Source organism: Anser anser, assembly GCF_964211835.1.
Source record: "Anser anser genome assembly, chromosome: 1".
In the NCBI taxonomy this organism is placed as follows: domain Eukaryota; kingdom Metazoa; phylum Chordata; class Aves; order Anseriformes; family Anatidae; genus Anser; species Anser anser.
In genome coordinates this window covers 130136288-130144539 of record NC_139720.1, presented here as the reverse complement: position 1 = coordinate 130144539, position 8252 = coordinate 130136288, and positions in this window count along the sequence as shown.

The following is an 8252-nucleotide window of genomic DNA, read 5'->3' as shown; positions in this document are numbered from 1 at the left end:
GTTGAGATAAGGACGAGGAGATCGCACAGTAATTATCGTGACGGGCAAAACAAACTCAGCATAGGGAGATAGTAAGATTTATTACCTATTACTAACAAGTTAGAGAAGTGAAAAACAAAGGAAAGAAACCAAAAGCACCTTCCCCCCCCGCACTCTCTTCCACCTCGTCCCCCCAAGCAGCACAAGGGAACGGGGGAATGGGGGTTATGGTCAGTCTATAGCGCTTCTTCTCTGCCACTCCTTCTCGGTCACTCTCGTCCCCTGTGCTGTGGGGTCCCTCCCACGGGATGCAGTCCTTGCTGAACTGATCCGGCGTGGGCTGCCCACAGGCAGCAGCTCTTCAAGAACTGCTCCAGATATGGGTCCGTACCACGGGGTCCATCCCTCAGGAGCAAACTGCTCCAACCTGGATCCCCCACGGGCAGCAGCTCCTGCCAGGTCACCTGCTCCTGCGTGGGCTCCTCTCCACGGGCTACAGGTCCGGCCTGGAATCTGCTCCGGCAGGGGTCTTCCACAGGCCGCAGCCTCCGTCGGTGCAGGTCCACCTGCTCCACCGTCGTCTCCTCCACGGGCTGCAGCGTGGAACCCTGCCCCACCGTGGTACTCCATGGGCTGCAGGGGGACAGCCTGCTTCACCATGGTCCTCACCACAGGCCGCAGGGGACTTCTGCTCCAGCACCTGGAGCACCTCTCCCCCTCCTTCTTCACTGACCTTGGCGCCTGCAAGGCTGTTCCTCACTCCTCTCACTCTCCCAGCTGCTGTGTGGCGCAGTGTTTTTTTTTTTTTTTTTTTTTTTTTTTTCCCTGTCTTAAATATGCTCTCACAGAGGCGCAAAACAACATCACTTATTGGCTCAGCTCTGGTCAGCAGTGAGGCCCTTACCAAACAAGGGGCAGCTTCTAGATCCTTCTCACAGAAGCCACCCCTATGGCCCCCTGCTACCAAAACCTTGCCACGTAAACCCACTACAGCCTGCCTACACAGGGGCAGCAGCAATCAGCCCCTTCATTGCCAAATCATGAGAGAGAAGCTGCAGCCCTCTTGTTTGTGAAGGGCAGAGCACGGCATGGCCTCAGCAGGGCCACCACCATCAAGCAGCACCTTGAAGGCCTCGAGAAGGCCTTGAGACGACACCTCACCCACGTGCTTACTGGGAAGCAGCACCCATTGCTCCTCAACTCTCCTTCCAGGCTGCTAGCTTAACCTGCTCTCACAGGCCTACACAAAGAGGAACTCATGGCCTCTCTTGGGCGGCGATTCTACAATCATGCAACCCTTCCTCTGAGGTCACATTCTCTAAATTGCATGTTATTCTTGCTGGTGCCATCCAGGCTCTCCACAATTTGTGCTCCTTCAGAGATGATGTCCAAAACTGATCATACCTGACACCTTATCAATTATCAGTAATGCAGGCACTGCATCTGACACACTGTACCCGCTGAGGTCCCTTCTGGTAGCGCTGCTGCTTGTCCAGCCCTCCTTTTTTTGTCTCTGTACATCTGGCTCCAGGGTGGCACTAATTAGAGCATTTTGAATTTGTCTGGGCTGAAGTCCATCACACTTATTTCAGGCAATTTTTCCATTTTTTTTTTATGATGATTTGGAATTGTAATCCTTCAAAGGACTCACAGCTTGGCAATGACCATAAACCTATTACCAGGTTTTCTATTCCTATTTCCAGATCATGCAGGATACAGCAGAGCCCAGGAGAGCTATCACTTTAAATAGCCCCTTTTCTTGATTGAGAACTATGGAGCCTGGTTTTTAAATAATTATGTGCATTTTGTGATTCTCCTCTGGTTCATTTTTCTTTAATTTGCCTATGAGAATGGTCATGTGGTGAAATGTTGACAGATTTTTTTTGCCATTTTTTGCTGCAGCTTCTCCCTTAACCATGAGCCGTGTTGTCTTTCAAAGCAGAGAATTATATCTATTACCTTGATGTGATTTTTTCTTTTCCAGTCGAGAACAGGGACTATGATGATTATTTGCTTTAACCCTTTAATTTTCTCTTCTGTGCTGGTAAGGTAACCTTGCAATCACTGAGTCTGGTACCTTCTGGCATACTAAAACTAGGCTGACTGATTGAAAATTCCTGTTTTACATGCAGGTGCTATATTTTTTTTCCCTTTACAGTGCTCTAGCACCATCCTTGGAGCATCCCTTCTACCCCATATTTCCCTGACATTGTGCAGGTGTGACCCGTGCTCCTCACTCTGTCCTGGGCCTGCCACCTGCCTATACACAGCCCAGAAATCCTGAGGGGTTCCTGCATGACCGAGGGGTCCCCCAGTAGTGGGATGCTTGGTGGGTACCTCAGGGGGTTGAAGGGCATAATCTACTTTTGTACAGGGAGTGCACCTGCACCTGTGTTTAAGTGTCTGCACATGTTGTGGTGAGCCACCACTGAAATATGGAGAGTCATATTAAAATGCAGTGTGAAATTTCTGTCTTACTTCTAGATATGTTTTATTGTATGGCGGGTCCTGGGCTGCGATTGATTTGTGTAGCCTGAGATGGTAACAGTAGGTCTATAGGCTGCCCATGTTGGGATGAGCTGGGAGCATGTCTTGGGGTGGGCCTTCAGGGTGCTCTGGAAAGCTGGCAAGAGCACCAAGACCATTTGTACCACAGTGAAAAGGAAACAGCAAACTGAGAAAATGAATTACCTGGAGCCTTTTCAGGACATCCAAGCCTCCATCAGAGGCGGTGAGGCAGCAGCCAGTGGGCTTCAGTGATACAAGAAGACCAACTGGGAGTTAAGTTCTGGTCTCAGCCAAGGATGTTGTTACACATGATTGTGGCTAGTCTGCTGGGCTCACTCTGAGACTATGACAGTTTGCTACCATTGTGGTGCAAAGGGTGAGGGTAACCTGACATGACAGCACAGGCTCATTCGCCAGCTTGCCAGTTCTCCCCTCTGCCGCTTGGATCTGCAGCATGAGCCGTGGCTCCCGGCTCCTGCCAGTCCCCTTGGTCTGTGTTGTCTGATATCTGCTTAAATAGCTGCCCACTGCTATGTTCAGCTGCATCCTGACTGTTAGAGCTGTTTCTGCCTCACCACTCATGTTGCTGGCTGAGCTGTGCTGTGAAACTAGGGCTGAAATAACAGAAATGCATTTAGGGCATGCCTCAGTAAGAAAGCACTGAGTTGCGTATTAGGCACCACACCCTTAAAATAACATAAAATACCATTATCAGGCCATTTTTTTTCCAGGCAGGAGTGCAGCTTAAGCTCTCTCCTATACTTCACCTTCTGCCTTTCTGCCCAGTGCATAAGAGTTGGACATAAGCATTACTCAGGGACTGATTTGCAGAGAGGGGCTCTGAGGGTCTGGGTGCCTGGCCTGGAGCATCCCCTGGGAGGACGAGCAGCCATGGGAAAAGCTGTCCCACTGCCCACACAGGGCTGCAGCTGCCCTGCTTCTCTGCTGTTTGCCGAAGAGCAGTTCACGTCAGTTAAATACCTGGCAAATCCTTGCTCTGAGGAGTAAAGTAGCTTTGTAGAGGCAGAGATGGTCCGGATGCAGCAGTGGTGCTCGAAGAGGGGCTGTGCTGCCTCAGCGTCTCCTGGGCATCGTTCAGGGGCAATCCCACAACCTATCGCTCATCCTCATGTTCCAACTTGGGGGCTGGGCAAATAGCCCTTTTAATCCCCAAAGCAGCCTGTTTCCCACATGAGTAACCCTTCTGCATGCATGGCATCAGACAGCTCTCAGACAAAAGCCCCTGCGACCAAGCCAGGGGCAGGGTGCTGCATAGCCGAATCCCAGTGACTGCCTGAGGCTACACCTTGGATAACTGACTGTACCCCCGCAGCATCCTGTCCCAAGACAGGCTGTTTCACTCCCTGGAGTTCAGACCTAAAGAAAAATTGTTGCTTCTGCCACTTTTCCTTCTTGTTCCAAGGAAGGCATGGGCTGACAACTGTTTGAAGCGTGCTCAGCATCGCCAAGGAGGCAAGCACCTGGTGGGCAGGAGCACAGCCTGCATCTGAAAACATCAGGAGAAACATCATGTGGAAAGATGCTGGCAGCTGCCTGAAGCATCAAGAAACTAAAGTGTTTTTGCAAGTTTTAGGACAAAGCATTGAAGCTGAGTGGCTTTCAGAAAGGCAGAGAATATCTTAAAACTAGCCAGGTTGAATCAGGATGTTATGAAGTGTCCTGCTTTGTACTGGGGAAGGCCAGTCATATCGAGACCATAGGTTAAGGAGACAGAGAAGAAGCCATGAAGGATCACAGTATGCTGTAATCCTTACACCTTGCAATTACAGAAAGCCACCTTGCCGTAACAATGAAGGGGCAGGTGTTGATCCTGTGATATGCAGCTTTCTCTCTTAGGCAACCAGTGTTTCTCATTCCGTGCTCTCTAAGGAGGAGGTGAGTGGTCCCACTTCATTTTAAAATGCCCGTGTGTCCATACATCAGCATCTGCATTGTTGTTTAGATACAGCATTATTCCAAAGTCTAAAAATCCCATTGGTCCACAACTGATAAAGGCTACATATGGTAATCAGTAGTAATTAAAATCTAAATGATAGGACAGCAGCAGAAGCTGATAGAGGGATAATACCAGAACAGAAAGAAGCTCATGCCATTTCTCAGAATTAATGTTTTGTTTTTAACCATTGCTGAAGCTAATAAGATGCTTTGACAGCTTCATGTTGTCCTCTCTAAGGGAAAGGGAAACACAGCAGGAAGAAAGAGGACTGACTAGCAAAATCAAACTTTTCTGTATTATCTCAAGTCAAATCTGTTTACTACTAAAGCTGCTGACTTTGCTAAGAACAAGGTTGAACCCATATTGTAAAGTAAGTCCTCCACACCATTTTAGAAATGGTCAGAAATGCAAACATCAATCCAGACACAGAATATCAAGCTATAAATGCAAATGCATTATGGTAAGTGCATCCACAGTGCTTAATGTAATCACAAAACTGAACATACCGACAAATTTCTGCTGGCAAGTGCGTGCCACTGATCACTGTCAATGTACTTTAGCTTTATACAATTTGAAATCTGCCAAGTTTAGTCCTTCAAACTGGACATATCTAACAGTGCAAGTTTTCATTAGCAACTGTCCAGTAGCTTAGGAAGCTGCAGTGTCATTCTATTGCATACATCTCTTCTTGCATGCCACATTAAAAGGAAACAAAAACCATGAGAGGCCAAAAGAAACTGCTCATAGAAAACCAAGCACAGATTGCTCATTGCTAATGGATTGCAGACAGTTGGTCAATTTTCTATAAAAACCTGGCACATTTAAAACAGGTAATTTCATAAGTCACAGGTTACTGCGTTGGTGAAATGACCAAATGTCTGAGGGCATCTGAGATGTGTTTTTAAGAGTATCTAGAAAAATAGACACCCACTTTTTATTGGGAGCTATTTTAGACCTGTTTCACTTCTGCCCTAAACTTTAAAGTAAGTCTTTTCTTCTTTCCTTTTTTCTTTTCTTTTCTTTTCTTTTCTTTTCTTTTCTTTTCTTTTCTTTTCTTTTCTTTTCTTTTCTTTTCTTTTCTTTTCTTTTCTTTTCTTTTCTTTTCTTTTCTTTTCTTTTCTTTTCTTTTCTTTTCTTTTCTTTTCTTCCCTTCCCTTCCCTTCCCTTCCCTTCCCTTCCCTTCCCTTCCCTTCCCTTCCCTTCCCTTCCCTTCCCTTCCCTTCCCTTCCCTTCCCTTCCCTTCCCTTCCCTTCCCTTCCCTTCCCTTCCCTTCCCTTCCCTTCCCTTCCCTTCCCTTCCCTTCCCTTCCCTTCCCTTCCCTTCCCTTCCCTTCCCTTCCCTTCCCTTCCCTTTCCTTTCCTTTCCTTTCCTTTCTTTGAAAAACTTTTATTTGAAAACGAGTTTTTCATGAAAAACTCTTCCTGTCAAGATGTGATAATCTTGCTTGGTCAAAACGGACACACAAGTTGTCAAACCAGAAGCTCTAATGCTAATGTAGTCATTTGCATTCATTGTGGAAATATTTTATTCCAACAGTGATGAAGGAACAAGATCTGAGTCTTGCCCTGAGGCTCCTTGTGCCCACATCACCCTTCTTTTTCATGAACAGTGTCAGAAACAGTGAACTAGCTTCAGCTGTCTCCCCTCAAAATGCAGAACAAATGAGGTCCTTTGTGAAGGCATAGTCAGAAAAGTGTTCTTCATGGAGGCCAGTGTGACAGAAGCAAATGTCACCCCTGGAAGAATAAACAGGAGCGTACAGTCTGCAAGAGGGACATGAGGGAAGCCCTCCAGGATCTTCAACACCAGCAGAGCCTCAGGAGGAATACTGCATCCAGGTTTGAGTACCAGAGTGCAAAGTGGGCTAGTAGGGAAACATTTAGAGAAGGGTGCTGCAGACAGGCCACACCTCCAAGGACTTTGTGGAGGATGAGAAGCAAATGCTGAGGTGGCAGGACAGGCTTCAACCTGTTTTTGCCCAACGCAGAGTGAGTGTCAGCTTGTGGGATAGAGTTAGATTTCCTCAAAGCAAGTGGCAGAATGGGTCTGGTAACATATTTAGCATCTGCACACAGCTTGTCATCTTCCCTAAATAACTGAGTAGATGAATAAGGACACTACTAATTTCATTCACACAGCCAGTCCGTGGTCGATGCAATGCTCAAGGTTCTGCACAGGAAACAGACGTGTCTAAATTTACCCAGTCCCCAGTCTACGGGCAGCATTTTAGAGTTCCTGATGTCTCCAGTGCTCCAAGCATGTAGCTAATGAGTGGCAGTGCAAACAACTTACTTGTGCATGGTTTGTGTTTATTCTAACCCACACATCAATACTGTCTCATAAGTAAGCTGAACAGAACTGCAACGTCTTTCCTAAAATGTCGACTCACTGGGGATGTGGAGCTAGTGATAAACATTGCAGATCTTCTTCAAACAGAACTTCTCTGCCTTTACTGCCTAATTTAACTGAATTTTCATTTTTTCTCTCCCTCTCTTCTCAAATGCAGCTCTTGAAAATAAAACAGTTCTGTCTGGGGCACACCACGTCCCTTTGAGGAAATTCATTCGCTCAGCACAAATGTAACTGAAAGCAGACTCATTGCTTTCAGGAAGTATTTTACCATGAAGTATTCTATGTTGCTTGTTTCTCACTTTTCTGTTTATTATCGGGCCTTTCGATGGCAGGTGGTTTAGAGAAAAAAGCAAAACTTACAAACAGTGAAAGTTGCATAAAACCTCTGGGCCAGATCCTCAATGGATATAAATTGTCTTTGTACCATTTTCAGGCTCAGGAGAACAGGCTTTACCAAATCAAAGTGCTCTTTGTTTTCTAATAGGTTTCTGCTGCACAAGGAGAGTAGAAAAGAGATTTGTTTCTTCTGTAGCACTGTGCCCTTGATTAACCTCATTTGCAGGAGCTATTCCAGTTAAAAAGCTAATACCAACACTGACTTCTAAGTGTTGCTGTGTGATACCTGCCTGTTCATATATCATTTACTTCTCTCAAGCCATTTTCTGTCAGCACAGATGCAAGCAAGATGTATGCTGTAGCTGAATTCCATATCATCATTAGCAGAAAATTACACCAAAGTGCTATAAAGTAATTACACTCCTAAGAGGTGAGCCAGGAGGAAGTCAGTGATTAAATGTGTACCACCAGAGTCAGCCTACACCACTTGGTATTTTGTTCAGAGGCTTTCAATCTATTTTCCAATTGCTGGCTAGTGCCACGGGCTGAATCAAACCTTCAGTCGGGCCCTTCTTCATACCGAGTGAATTTTATTCCGGTCCCGTATAGCACAGCACAGGATAACAGTAATTTTTAAACGGTAGCTTGAGGTTGCTCTTGCACCACTAAGCTCTTCTTACTGAAATCTTTCAGAGGCTCTTGCAGAGGTGCTGCAGTTACAGCCATCCATTGTGGTCAGGCTGCAGCCTAGCTATCTGTCATACAAAGAATGTGAAAAGTGCGAAGGTTTAGAAATGATGTGATCTGAATTACCTACATAAAACTCTGCCTGAGTGAAAGACCTTGGAGCAATGACTGAGGAAGCAATAATAATACCGTACTCTGTATCTTCCCTCCAAATGATCTCAAACACCGGTAAGCTTAACCTTTGGCATTCCTGTGAGAAATACATCTCCATGTTGTTGACAGTAATTTGAAGCACTGAGATGTTACCATTAATAACTGAGGAGTGAGCAGCACACCCTCTGGGACACAGGGAAGTCACGGTCCTCGTCCAGAGGGGCCCGCTATCAGGACACTGAAGACAACAATCAGAAAGGAGACCAGGTGAGGCAATTGA